We start from the raw sequence: 15,382 nt of genomic DNA on the forward strand, positions 1-15,382 counted from the left end.
AAGATAATCTCTTATTCCAAGCATATTATTTTGCTTGCTTATTTAATGAATATTTTTCATATATCCTCACTTATTTTTTAAGGGACATAAGAAATATTTCAATAAGTACAGATTCTAGTTTCAACATCTGTTTAGGAAATTTTTATATAAATCTGTTACCAAAATACTTGTATATTTTTATGGTGCAAATAAAGTTGAAGATGTTTAGACCACATTCAGCCCTGCTATTTCTCTGGACGTTTAATCCACAGACTCCTCATTCTAATTAACTTCCCACTTAATATACAGTGTATCTCATTATGACATTCAAAGTATTAATGCAGTGCCATTCAAAAAATACATCACTGAGGGCTGTATTTTATAGTATGACCAGGTACATATGTATACTTATAAAGTTCTCCAAGATGGATCATATTTTTAGCCATAAAATAAAATTCAAAAGTTTTCAAAGAATAAAATATTAAAAAATTATCTGACTAAAAAAGTATGAAATTAGAAATTTATGAGATTGAATATGTATGTTATATTTAAGATATGTGTGAGACAATGCAAAAAAAGGTTCTGAGGTGAAATGATTTGATTATGAGAGCTATAAACTAATTAGTAGATTGATTATTTATGCAGATTAAGTTCCTAGTAACTGTGTGTGTAACTGGGTGTGGCTGGGGGATGTAGATGTCAGGGGGCATGCTTTTGGGGTTTATATTTGTCCCTGGTGAGCAGATATTTCTCTCTCTGCTTCCTGGCTTTCATGTCCTGAGCTGTTTTCTTATGCCACAGCCTTCCTCCATGATGTCCTGCCTCACCTTGGGCCCAGAGCTACAGAAACAGTCAACTATGTACTGAAGTTCTAAAAAATGGCTAAAACATACTTTTCTTTGTCTATGTTGTTCTTGTCGGGTCCTTTGGTTATAGCAACACAAAACTGACTAAAACAATGTGTTACCACAAAATATGAAAGAGCAGATACAGGAAGTTCTCTCTGACTATTTCCAACTCTTCTACCCTGAAGAAGCCATGAAATAATTCCCTTAGTTGTCATATCATCATCAGAAAGAAATGAAAACAAACAAACAAAAATGTCTATGTCATCATCAGAAAGGAATGAAAACAAAAAAAAGTTTAGAGAAATTTGAACAAAGAGATATTTCTAAGTTTTCCATTTTACTAGTATTAGATTATATGCCCTTTTTTTCCATTCAAATTTTTATGAGTACATGCTTTTTTTTAGCACAATACCTTTATTTCATTTATTTATTTATTTATTTATTTATTTATTTATTTATTTATTTATTTATGTGTAGTTGGACACAACACAATGCCTTTATTTTTATGTGGTGCTGAGGATCAATGCAGGGCCTCCTGTGTGTGAGGTGAGCGCTCTACCGCTGAGCCACAACCCCAGCCCGAGAATATACTTTCCATTAAATCGAAGTTGAAGAATACAATTTTCAGCTGCGGGTACAGATCAGTGATAGAGTGCTAGCCTAACATGTGTGAGGCCTTGGATTTGATCCCTGGCAGGAAGGAAGGAAGGAAGGAAGGAAGGAAGGAAGGAAGGAAGGAAGGAAGGAAGGAAGGAGAGAAATTCAGTTTTCCCTTGTAATTTAGGTCTCAATGATATAAGAAGGATTCTATATCATATAAAACTACTGTTAAATAAATTTGTATGCATTTACTTGTTAGTTCGTCTTTTGTTATTGAGCCTCAACTGTGTATCTGATGATGGGTTAGAAAAAGACACAATTTGTCTCATTTTCAAAATTAGTAATTATGAGATTAGGTAGAAATTCTCAAATTTGCATAAATTAAAAAATACCTCCTAAATAATTCAAAGGTAAAAATATTTCAACAGTAAAACATAAACATATATTTAAAATTGAATGACAGAAAAACCTAGTCCATTAAATTTTATGAGAAAAAAAATTTCAATGTTAAAAGAAAAGTAATGACTTCAACGGCTATGTTAGAAAAATAAACAGAAGAAAGCTTAATCTATTAATATAAACATCTGCTTAAGAATATATATTTTAAATGGTACAAATAAACTCAAAGTAAGATACAATAAATATAAAAGCATAAGTGAATAAAAAAGAAAATAACAGAGAAAATTACTTATACAAACTTTTTGAAAAGATTACTGAGTTTATAAAGCCTTAGTAAAATAAATTAAAATAGGGGAAAACCCAAATTACCAATATATAAAATGGGAAAGACATTAATATCAACACAGATTCCAGGGACATTGAAGGATAATAAGGGAAAAAAAAACATAAATTGCCTTATGCCAATCATTTTGACAACTAATATGAATTGGAAACCTTTTCTTTTTCCTGTGAAAACACAACTTGCCAAAACAGACAAAAGAAGATATAGAATTTAAGTACCTCATATTTCATTAAAAAATTAAGTTCTTAGTCAAAACCTTCCCCAAAATAGAATTCCAGGCTCTGATTTTTAAAACAGTCAATTTTCAAATGTTTAAGGGGAAAAAAAAAAAAAACCTCTTAAAACCCTTTAGAAATCATAGGGAGAATGTATTTTCTAACATATCTACAATACCAAATATAACATGTTATTTATAGGAACTAGAAACTTGCACACCAATATCCTCAGAAACCTGGAAAAAACACTAGTAAAATTAATCCAAGTAATATTGAAAGAGGACAAATACAATATGGTAAAAGTTGTTTATATCAATAATGCTAGTTTAATTAAGCAATATCAATAATCAATATTTTAAATAATCAATATTATTTACCACATTAAGAATATACTATCAATTCTATAGATACAAAGAGTAACCAAGACCCTTTTTTGATTGTTTTTTATTTCCTCTGTACTGTTGATTAAATAAATGTCCTTGATCATGCTAGGCAAAGGAGATACCACAGAGCTACTTCCCCAGACTAAAAAATTTTTTAGAATATTGAAAAACAAAACTATGAAATAATTTTGTATGCTGACATAAATACATGTATAAAAACTATAAACAGAATAATTTAATTGACAATTTGGCATGAAATATAGCTCATTTAGAGCAATAAGTGCTTGATAAAATAAGCCATGTTCTCATGTGCTAATGTATTTTCATGTACAGACAAACATGAATTTTTACACAATTTTCACTAATGTCAAATGGGGGTACTATTTTAAGTTGACTTGGACTCAACTATTAAACTCTTACCAAATACAGTAGTATGCATAGTTTTTAAATTATAACATTATATACCAAAAGTAGATTTAATATATCTTAGCAAACAATGAAATAAAATCATAAGAATTTAAATGCTTTGAAACTCCTCACATTATTTTCAGGAAATTCATACATTTTTAAAAGAAAAATTGTTTTCATTAGCTATACATGACAGTAGAATGTATTTTGATACAACATATATAAATTGAGTATAACTTCTTATTTTTCTGGTTTTACATAGTGTAGAATCACATTCGTCACGTAGTCACATATATACATAGGGTAATAATTTCTGATTCATTTTACTATCATTCCTATGCCCAACCCTTTCCCCTCCCTTCACTCATCTTTGACTACCCAAAGTACCTCTATTTTTCCCTAGATGCCCCTCCCCCCAAAAAAAAACACACACACACACACTTATTGTGAATTAGTTTCCTCATAGCAGAGAAAACATTTGGCTTTTGGGTTTGGGGGATTGGCTTATTTCGCTTAGCGTGATAGTCTCCTGCCCCACCATATACCTGCAAATGCCATAATTCTTCTTTAAGTCTGAGTAATATTCCATTGCATATATCCCACATTTTCCTTATCTGTTCATCTGTTAAAGGACACCTAGGTTGGTTCCATAATTTAGCAATTGTGAGTTGAGCTGCTATAAACATTGATGTGGCTGCATCACTGGTGTATGCTGATTTTAAGTCCTTGGATATAAGCCGAGAATTGGGATAGGTGGGTACAGAGGTGATTCTATTCCAAGTTTTCTGAAGAATCTTCATACTGCTTTCCACAATTGTTGCACCAATTTGCAGTCCCGCCAGCAATGTATGAGTGTACCTTTTTCCCAACATCCTCACTAACATTTATTGTTACTTGTGTTCTTGATAATTGCCAATTTGACTAGAGATGAAATCTTAAAGAGTAGTTTTCATTTTCAGCTCTCTAATTGCTAGAGATATTGAACACTTTTTCATATATTTATTGACTTTTTTGAAAGTGTTTTTTCTTTTTTTATTATTTTTTATTTATATATGACAGAGGAATGCATTACAATTCATATTACACATATAGAGCACAGATTTCTCATATCTCTGGTTGTATACAAAGTACATTCACACCAATTCATGTCTTCATACATTTACTTTTGATAATGATGTCTATCACAGTCCACCATTATTTCTAATCTCATGCCCCCTTCCTTTCCCCTCCTACCCCTCTGCCCTATCTAGAGTTTGTCTATTCCTCCCTAGGTGGTTAGCTAGGTGAAATGGTGGTTCCATCCCCAGTTTTCCAAAGAATCTCCATACTGCTTTCCATATTGGCTGCACCGATTTGCAATCCCACCAGCAGTGTATGAGTGTACCTTTTTCCCCACATCCTTGCCAACACTTATTGTTGTTTTCATTCATGATAGCTTCCATTCTGACTGGAGTGAGATGAAATCTTAAGAGTAGTTTTGATTTGTATTTCTCTAATAGCTAGAGATGTTTAATATTTTTTTTTCATATATTGATTGATTGATTGCATATCATCTTCTGAGAAGTGTCTGTTTAGGTCCTTGGCCCACTTATTGATTGAGTTATTTTTTTGTTTGTTTGTTTGTTTGGTGTTTAGCTTTTTGAGTTTTTTTTTTAATACCCAAGAAATTAGAGATTAGTGCTCTATCTGATGTGTGAGGGGAAAAGATTTGCTCCTATGATGTAGCTCTCTATTCACCTCACAGATTGTTTCTTTTGCTGAGAAGAAACTTTTTAGTTTTAATTCATCCCATTCATTGATTTTTAACTATAATTTAAAATGTTTTTAATGTAACTTTAAGGCAACAAAAGAGAAATGCACTATGAAAAAGAATGTGTATTTTAGCATTTCTGGGGACATTTTTATAATTCTGAAAAGATTTAATTTAATTTTTATAATTCTGAAAAGATTTTATAATTCTGAAAAATCTATTAAAATGGAACTATGTTATAACTCTTCAGAGAACAAATATGGGAAATAAAAAGATTTGTAGAAATAAGTCAGGGATTCTTAGTACATGCAATTTTTAAAGCAATTTCTCAAAATACTGGCCTGCTAGTTTTTCTGTTTCAGATCCTCTTTACAACTTATGAGAGATATTTTTAAAAGATTATTTAAAATATTGGAAAATTTAGTATTTTAAATTTCAAAATCATACAATCAAGTTATATCTTCGACAGATATTAGTCTATATAGTTAAACAAAATATCAGAGAATGTGTTTTTCTTATTTATGAGGAATGACATTGTTGGTAAAGATGGCACCTTGAGCACTCCTCTTCCGGGAGCTCAGGTCCATAACACACTGAATGGTGAGCGAACCATCACCTCCAATCCCTGTGAATGGCTCGAACTTTGAATGGCACACCTCCAATCCATGAAGTAGCCCGAACTCTCTGCCAATGAAGAAGTAACAGCCCACTCGCCTTGCTCCTCCTCATCCTGCGTTAAGCCCATAAATATCAACACCCTGTTTATGTTCTCTCTCTTACTCTCCCTCTCTTACTCTCCCCCTCTCACTCTCTCTTCTCTCCTCTCTTTCTCTCCTCTCTCTCTTCCCCCTTCTCTTCTGCAACTGGCAGCTACAGTCCTGCTAATAAATTCTCGGACAGATAAATGGTTGTTTTGGCTTGTTGAGTTTATGGAGCTTTTCTACCTACTATTCCTACAAACATAATACAGGGTTTTCCTTAAAACCATATCTATTAGGGTTCAGTGGACAGCCTTCTGTACATATACTGTTTTTTTGAAAATTCAGTAATTTTAAATGTATTTTATGTATTTTTTTCTTGTTTTGTTTATTTAAACAAAGATGCCTATTTCCTATTATATCATGCATAAGTGACATACCAATCTTTGTCTTGGTTTCTGCACCTGGAAAAAGGAGAATCACAGTATTTTGTTATTTTAGAAATAAAATGTGACCAAGCATATAGAATGTTTAACTTGTGCTGGGTGTAGTGTTGCACACTTGGAATCCACCAACTCAGGATCCTATGTGAGACTGCAAATTTGAAACCAGCCTCAGCAAGTTAGGGAGATCCTGCCTCAATTTTTTTTAAAAGGCCTGGGGAAGTAACTCATTGGTGGAACACCCCTGAATTCAATCCCCATAACTGCAAAAATATTTCACATGTTAATACAATAAGTGTGAGCTATCACTACATTTCAAAAGTTGAAAACTTCTATTTTCTATATTTTTGCATGAAAAAGAATATTTAAAACAATAGTAATAACAACAACAATTCAACTATTCTAAACTAAAAAGTTCATTTAAATTAAAAATGTATATATTAAAAATATGCTACTTTGACATATATTATTTAAAAGTAAATTACAGCACTCTTTAAAAAAGAAAAGAGAATCAAAGTAAAATATAGCATTAGTTAAGTTTACAGTGCAAACACCAGCAAGTTGGGTTTTCTTCCTAACTCCTAGATTCAGTATTATTACCAAGGAAATATAGAACACTTAATAAATCACGAGGTGTGTAAAATTAATGACTCAGAAAAAGGCTTAAATCCTCAACTCATTTAAAAAATCTGTCGTTAACATGAAAAATGCAAGAACAGTGGATAGCTTGGATGTGTAGAAGACCTTGTTGAATTACTTATTGACAAACAGTAGATAACAAAGTACTTGGCTCATATTGAAATGAATGTAAACAAGCAGGATGCATAACTTGCATTCCAGAGAAAATTAGAAAATCTGCTTACTGTGTTGAGTTGTATTTTAAAAGCCACAGAATCTGTGATGATTTATTAAAATGGAACTGGGCAAAGAAGATATGAAACAGATAGATTTAAAAAGTTAGTATAATGATGTAGTACTAATAAGGTACATATGTTTAGCAGCCCAATTGTAGTTCTGGTTTTGAAATAAGATAATATTAGATTAAAAAATGACAAAAACTCATAATTTTAAAATCTAGAACTAAAAAGAAAACATATTACAGACTGCATGTAATGTTAAAATGTAATAGGTAATTTTAGATATCCAATTGACTGAATTAAGAAATACTTTCAGAACTAGTAAAGCATGATTTGGGGGGTATTTCTGTGTTGGTATTTCCAGAGGAGATTGGTGTGTCTGAAAGAATCATGTGGTGAAAATTCATCCTCAATATTGGCAACCATTCAATCACTGGAGGCAAAAATGAACAAAAAATAGTACAGGAAAATTGGTCTTGTTATGCTCAAGTTTGGTCCCCCCAAAAGACCACCAGAGACCAAGATCAATGTAAGAAGCAAAGAGTGTATAAAACTGCTGCAAACCCTGGGATGGGGCCTCTTTAGCACCACCAGTTGCTGTGTGCATGCAGAGGACTGAGCTAGCTCGATATAAACACCTCTTTGCTTCTTACATTGATCTTGGTCTCTGGTGGTCTTTGGGGGTTCCAAACTCAAGCATATCATATTAACTTGAAAGAATGTAAATAAATTTGAATATATTCAGAGCTTTAAAAATAGGACTTTGAAGACAATGTTTTCTCTAATATGCAGACGCTAATTCACAATAAGCGTGGGTGCTAGGGAAGAATAGAGTTACTTTATATTAGGTAGAGGGAAGTGAAGGGGACAAAGGGGCATGGGGGTAGGAAAGAGAATAGAATGAATCAAACATTATTACCCTATGTGTGTGTGTGTGTGTGTGTGTGTGTGTGTGTGTGTTTATATATATATCCGGTGGGATTCTGCATCATGTATAACCAGAAGAATGAGAAATTATACTCCATTATATATGATGTATTATAGTGCCTTCTACTTTTATTTTTCAATTATAACTAATTAAAACAAATATAAAAATATAGGGTTTTAATTATCAAAAATAAATGTTTAATTAATTCCAAAATTTGAATGCCATTAAAACCAGACTTAAAATCAGAATTAGTCCTTTTTCCCCAGTGTTGAAGATTGAACACCCACAAAACACCAAGGCAAGAACAAAATGTTTTATTTAGAGGATAGAACAGAGACTCCGCAGGAGTTAAGGGGGGTCCAAAGCTGGTGCCCTAGGGAGTGGGGATGTCTTCCCCTTTTTATAGATTTCAGATTTCCTTTCTTCTCATGCCCCTCCTCCGATGCTGCATGGTGAAGAGAATGGGTCCAGGGGGTACCACTCCTTTTTATTCCATATCTGTCTAGTAGAAAAACAGCCAATGGGGCTGCTCATTAACAACTCCTTGCTGGGAGGAAAAGTTCCCTGGAGGCAAGTGACTTTAGCAACAAGAAAGAGGGGGAGAAGGTGCTCTGGAGGTATTAGCATTTGATTTCCTTTGAATCGTCCCCATCTTTCCTGAGCCAATCTTTCATTACTTCATTGAGTATTTTTTTATCCCTTTCTCAATGTCAGAGTATTTTTCTTACCACAATGCAATCCTTTCAGATACTAGTGAATAAAAGAGAACTAAACCCTTCTCACATATTTGCAATCAAATATATTGTTAAGTAAGTTTTGAATTCTAAAGGAAATTCTAAAATAGTTTAAATAATATTTAGAGCTAATAATCGGTGAAAATATTGCATTGAAAATTTTGTATAGAAAACTAAAGGCAGTTATTATAAGAAATTTTGTAGCTTTAAATGCATTTATCAGGAAACAAGAAAGGCTATATGCAAACCAATTGAGCAAACAAGCTGACATTTGTCCCAGGAATTTGGAAAAAAATAATTTAAAAAAGGGAATAATAAAGTGCATAAAATTGATAAAATACAGGGGAAAGGCAGCACAATAGAAAGTTTTTTAGAAAATTGTTACTTTTTTAAAAAGTTCAATATAGAAAAGAGACTTTTCGGAGCAATGATGGAGTAAAAAGGACTGAAACTGAACAAAATGAAGAACAAAATAAGTTGAACAAGTGCAATCACAAGAGAAATATAAAACTACTTAAAAAAATTTGTACAGATGAAACCTGATATTGTATAATAAAACAATCATATGAAATTTCTTGCACAATTATCAAAGGATTTAGAATAATAGTAAAAAATACCCATGGAGGCTTTTATCATGAATGTTTTAACAAACTTTTAAGAAACAGTTAATTACTACATTATTCAGTTTGTTTCAGAATTTTAAGAAGGTAATTAAAAAGGTTCTTTTATTTAAAAGTGTAAATTCAAAACCTTAAATTAAATATTGCCAAATATTAAATAACACATTTTGATCAAAAAGGTTTATTCCTAGAAAGACAAGGAGAGTTCATCCCCCTAAAGGATGTTGATGTAATATTCAACCCATAAATATTCAAAGATGAGTAGGAGTACAATTTCCTCAATAACCAAAAAAAAAAAAAAAAAAAAAAAAAAAGCTTTTGGCAAAATTCAGCACCTGTTTATGATGAGTTTCTTAGAAAACTATTAAAATGAAGGCAGATCTTTAAGTTGGTTAAATATGTATTCCCCCAAACAACTAAAAACTCCATATCCAAAAAGAGCAATAAACTCATTTTTGAGAAAAAAAAAAAAAAGAAACTAGTAACTACTGCTACTTTTACACATAAGACTAAATGGCCAATGTTATAAGGAAAGAAAAATAAGTAGGTGATATAAATAAATAGGTGATACAGAGAATAAGAAAAGATAAAACTTATTTTTCATATAACATCATCATATACTTATAAATAACTTTGGAGTCAAACCATAGCTATAAGAACCAATAAGCAAGCTTAAAAAAAAATGTTTGTTACTAAATATAAGATCTTTTCAATCTCATTAGAATTTTTGCTACATAAATAATAAACTATGCTATTTAAACAACAGATATAATAAGAAAAGCAAAATATTTTATATAAAGTCTACAGGAATTAATTTCACCATAAAGATATAAGCTACATAGATAGAATGTGGAAATTTAGATAAACTTCTTAGAAGATGTTTCATATGTTTGGATGGATAAGATAATATTGTAAGATACCAATGGCCCCCAATGAGTCTGTCTTGAAGTAATTTCCAAACAAAAAGAAAAGAAAGATAAATTCAGTCTGCTTTTTTTCTAAGAAAATAAAAATTCGAAATTCAATATGAAGAAAAGCAAACTTTATATACAAAAGAAAATTTGTATAGAAAAAATGTTATTGACCTGACAATGCAAAGAGATGTTAATAGTAAGAGGATGAAGGAAGAGAAAATACAAATAGTTAGAAATGAAGTGATCTGCTCATAGCAGGTGGCTAGATGTTGAAAGCAACTTACATTTAAATAACAAGTGTAAACCACAGACTGACAAAAGTATTTATAAGTATTAAAATATGCTCATACCTAACAGCACACATTTTTCACTAATATCCAGAATGATACACCTCAAATATATTAAAATGCTTTTTTCTGAGAAGGAAAGAAAAGTGAATATAGAGTAAGGACACTATGTATAATTGAATGAAAACAATATAAATGAATCAGTAACAGGAAAGGACAATTGCATTGGCTGGTATTGATTTTCTTTCATGAATCCAAAACTATGAGTAACTTCAATGCTCTGAACTAGAGATTCAAAAGAATAAGAAAAAAAAAAAAAAACTTGATTCCTCAGAATGCCCTTTTACCTTTCTAACATATCTTGCTTCTTTCCAGCTTGCTGTACATATTTTTACTTCTTCCATAAAACATTGCTTAAAATTCCTAAAATTGTCCTTTGTTTTAACCTTTAATGTAAATGTCTATGTTCTACTTTTAGCCAGGTCATGTTGTTTCATTCTCCATCTATATCTGGTTAATTCCTTTAATTCTGGTTAATTTCAATCCTAGAACTCTGAGATTAATGTGACTGGTTATTTGCTCAGACTCAAGTAGTAAAATCAAGATGTTAGCGGGTATTTTCATTTGTATACTCTAGGGATGAATGTGTTTCGATGTCATTCTTATTGACAAAATTTGGTTCCTGTGGTTCTAGTTCTTAAGTCCTGATTTCCTTGCTGACCATAAACCAGGGGCAACTCTCAGTACTTAGACACCTCCTGCATTTTTGGCCACATGGCTCTCTGCATCCTCAAAATAGAAACATCCCAGTAAATCCTTCTAGTGTTTTTAAGTTTTAATATACTCTATCTCTGACCTCTAGAAGCAAATCTAAGTATTACATGATGTCCAGACAGACCTATCCTAATAATCTCCCAATTTAAGTTCAAATTTTTACCTTAATATTGTCTACACAATCCTTTTTGACATATATGTAATAATCATAAGAGTCATAGATCATCACATTTTCAGGTCCAGCCCAAATTCAATAAGAGATTATGTAGACCCAGTGCTACTGGATTTTGTATTGATTGTGCATTGCTATAGCAAAATATGTGAGTCTAGGTAACATAAAAATATAATAGATTTACTTCACCCACAGTTTTAGATGATGAAAGTCCAAGATCAGACATCCCTATATATTTAATCTCTGCTGAGGGCTCATTCACATCATAATAAATAGGATAATGCAAGGATGCATCTGAAGAAAGATCACATGGAGAGATAGGAAGCAAGGAGAACTTAAAAAATCCATTCTTATGAGAACTAACTGGGGTCCATGAAAGCCACATTATTCCTTTTCAAGGGCATTTCCCACTGTGATCTAATCACCTTCTGCAAATTACTCAACTTCTCACACTGCCACACTGGAGACCAAGATTTCAGCACATGAACCCTGGGGAGACACACTCAGATCATATCCAAACCAAAGTAGAGTTCATTTTAGAATCCTCCCTACCATGATTCACCCTCTGTGCCCCTGTGCTCCATATCTGTCCCACATGCAAATACATTTAGTCTATTTGTAGGTCTCCAAAAGATTTCCATGATCTGATCATCTCAAGTCTAAAATAATTTCATTTAAGTTTTATGTAATTCCTCCAAATCAGGTTTGAATGAGGCTCTTGGGTGCAGGCCAATTAGTAGCATAATCCTTTACCATCTGTGAAACTGAAAAACTTGACACATAGTATATACACAAAAATATTGAAAACACAATGGTGGATTGGGTGTAACATAACAGTTTTAAAAATTTGGCACAAAAAGTGAGAAAATGGAAGGTTAAATAGTCACCATCCCAAATCAGTTTTGAAATCCAGTAAAGTAAATTCCACTGGAGTTCTTTGATTAGGTTCCCAAAATTGAGAATAAACTTCAACTGTGGTTCTTAGCTGCTAACTCTGGGCTCCGTCTGCAGATTGATTCTTTTTCTTTTTAATAGTAGCACTTGTTTACAACTGAGTACTTCCAAAACTCTGTTTCCTGCCAGTAGATTTTTTTGGGGGAATACAACAGCCTCCTTTAATTTTGTACTTTTTTCTTCTTTTCTTTCTTTCTTTTTTTTTAAGCTTTCAGAGAATGAGTTTTTGCTAATCAAAGTTTCAGAAAAACTTTGCAGATATTTTATAAACTACACTTAGCTTCAGTCCAGTAAACAAAAATCACACCCATTAAATATTTTGGAGATAATGCATTCTCCATTTTAACAGCTTATTGAACTGGATTAAAAACAATGACTTGAAGTACACCTTAATCTGTCAGACTTTATACATTAACCTTATAATATTATTGTTTTCAGAAGAATATTGTATATCACAAATTTGCCCAGTTTTTTATTTATATATAAAAGTGATCATTTAATTTTAATTTTTTTTTGTTTTCTTGATTGATTGAGAATTTTCTAGATCATTTCACAGTGATTTATTTTTGTTTACTAGTTCTTCTTTCTCTTTTCTTTCACATTTTACCAGGCCACACCTTTAACACTATAGTTTGAAATCATTGTGGCCCAATATTCAAATGCATTACTTACAAATGCTGCTTTCCACATAAATCTAGGAGATGATTGTGCAACCTTTCATTTAGTAACTTTTGTCTAAACCATCACTGGTAGTATCTTTAAAATACAAATTCTATCAATTTATTTAAGGCAATCTAGACTCACTCGAGAAGATTAATATCAATTCTTTATCTCTGGTGTAATTATATTTTGGTTGGTTTTAGTATTTTCTCATTGTGCTGAGCACTGTGTAATTTTTAAAAGCCTCTACCATAATGTTTATGAGGATATTTTTTATTGGACTATACTATTAGTAGCACAGAGTTTATATTTTAAAATCTTAACTAAGCATTTAACTGACTACGTAGTACTTTATTCAAGTACTGAATGCTTAGATAAAGGCAAATCTATGTAATATTTATGAAATATAATTCCAGAAATTAAAGAAAAATACCTAGAAAATTCCAGTTAGATCAACATCATTTACAATAGCAACACTGAAACAAAAAAGTCAATAATTAATTAAGTCTGCAAAGAAAATTACTTTGTATTTAGTGAATCTGAAATTCATAGGCTTCTTGGTGAATTCCTTTAGTTTCTGGAAAATTTTATTTTTAGGTAAAATGGTTGAAATGTACATATATTTAAGAAACATCAAAAGAATAAGTGGCATTGATTTATTAGATAAGATAAAGAAATTAGATAGCTATATATATATATATATATATATATATATATATATATATATATATATAAAAGTTGGCTAAGAAATGGTTAAGGAGGTAGTAAGTAAACTGAGCTGCATCTGAACCAACATAAGAAAAGCAAGAAAGGGGAACATTTGCTCATATTTGTTATCAAAATTATAATTATTTGTAATGAAGTTGAATTAAATATTAACATAAATCATAATTTGTGATAAGTTTTGAGGTTTGTAACTCTTAAGGCATTTAAAATGATGATTAATAAAGTGTCATACATCTTAATGCCTCAGATTCCCTCAAGTAAGCATGATCAAAACTACTCCCATAACTGCATGCCATTTTTCTTCCAATCTTTATCCACCCAGAAATTTATATGGAATGTGTGTGAGTGTTTATATGTGTGTGAAGGGGGCAGTTATAGTATAGGGAGGCAGTGAATGAATAAGCAGAAATGGGAGCTCACTTGTATCTGATCTACAAAGCACACCAAACCTCTTTCTTCATTCAAGCAGAACTTATATTCACAATTATGGAGTTTTCTCTAGTCAAATAGAAAGCAGTTTCTAAAAATCACTTTATTGACATTATACATTTCTACATTGGAAAAATGAAACTAGTAGTTCCTAGCAGGCCCATAAAATTCACAAAAATAACTTAAACTAATGTCACACACACACACACACACACACACACACACATATATAATGATGAAATCAAGCAAAGTTTTTCAAGTCCACAAAGACAAAAAAATTTACTTATTATTATTTTTTTGAGAATCACACTTTGCACAAAGAGTTCTTTATAAAAAATTCCTTTTATAATTGTTTCCATCTGTGTTACTGAAATATAACAATTGAATAATCAGATATTTGGAAAGTATTATTAATATCCCAGTTCCCAAACTTGAAAACAGGATACGATCTCCTTTCATGACACAGGTATTTCATTCATAAAGCAAATATGTACTGAGTACCCATGTTCAGGTGTGAACTTCTGTGTGCCCTCTAGTGGGAGAGAAATAAAATGATCTTATGGGCAATAAAGAAAAATACTTCTGGACAGCAGCTTGTGTCTAAAGGAAAATATGACAATGTGATATCAACTAATTGTGGTGGGCCAGAAGAGGAGGGGCTGTAGACTCAAAAGCTTAGTGTTCAAGACAAACCACTCTGAATTTCTAAGGGACGAGCTCTATCTTGACATATTTGCCTTCAGATAAAGACCTCTTACCTATTAACTTATAAAGCATTATTAATGCTCAAACTGCACAATCCTACATGGGTTATAAAGTGTTCTCTGCAATTATTTAAGTGTATTAGTTTAAAATAATTTACATATTTCTTTATCATGTTAATATGATTTCTAATGCACTCTAAGTACTTGACTTAATATCAAATACTGACTGCATAGTTACTATTGTATTTCACCAGATTTCACATGAGATTTAAGTAATTAATTACATTCATCAAACTAACATGATATATCCCCTATCTGAACTGAAATCAGCCCATCTACAATAACTGAATTTATAATTTAGTTGACTTTTCAGAATTAAATATAGCACTCAAATTTAGTTTGAGCTTGACTGTGATTTATACTGGATTCTATGTTCCTTGAAAAAAAATCACAAATAGAAGTTACAGGTGATATATAAGAACTCAGATTTTCTATTTTGAAGGTGGCATTTTTGAAGTAATATTCAACTATTTGTACCATTGCTTTTAAACCTGTAC

This window comes from Spermophilus citellus (genome assembly GCF_964194105.1).
Source record: "Spermophilus citellus genome assembly, chromosome: 1".
NCBI classification, from domain to species: domain Eukaryota; kingdom Metazoa; phylum Chordata; class Mammalia; order Rodentia; family Sciuridae; genus Spermophilus; species Spermophilus citellus.